Here is a 350-nt window from a genome sequence, read left to right as displayed (position 1 = left end):
TAATAAGATAAGCGAAAGATCAGATATCCGAAAAGAAATTAAAGTTCTGAAAAAAAAAAATTAAAAGAAAGGATTGAACCACGAGGAAACTTTGACCTGCTTTTGAGTTCATCAAGGCGTCGAAGGAGCCGATATGGGTACGATAAGATAAGTACTTTTATCTCTTTGATCGGATACCTTATCATATCGCAGGCTTGTGACGTTGGTGTGACACATGCGCACTCCTTTTGGTATACTGTCGACAGATTTGTGAAGTGGTGTTTTAATCACATGCTTGCAGCGCTCTCTTGTTTATTAATCCGGCGGAGGTGATAGCAAACGGCGCATGTAAACTTTTTTTTTTTTTTTTG

General features: G+C 38.3%; 1 protein-coding gene across 1 annotated transcript in view; it reads left to right on the top strand.

The window, feature by feature from the left end:
• LOC119589162 overlaps nucleotides 1-350 on the top strand; it is a gene marked incomplete in the record, with an annotated part of 255,201 nt that overhangs the window by 206,147 nt on the left and 48,704 nt on the right.

This window comes from Penaeus monodon, chromosome 25 (assembly GCF_015228065.2).
Source record: "Penaeus monodon isolate SGIC_2016 chromosome 25, NSTDA_Pmon_1, whole genome shotgun sequence".
NCBI lineage: Eukaryota > Metazoa > Arthropoda > Malacostraca > Decapoda > Penaeidae > Penaeus > Penaeus monodon.
Note: the sequence above shows the minus strand (reverse complement) of the source record. Positions and strands in the feature narration are given on the sequence as shown.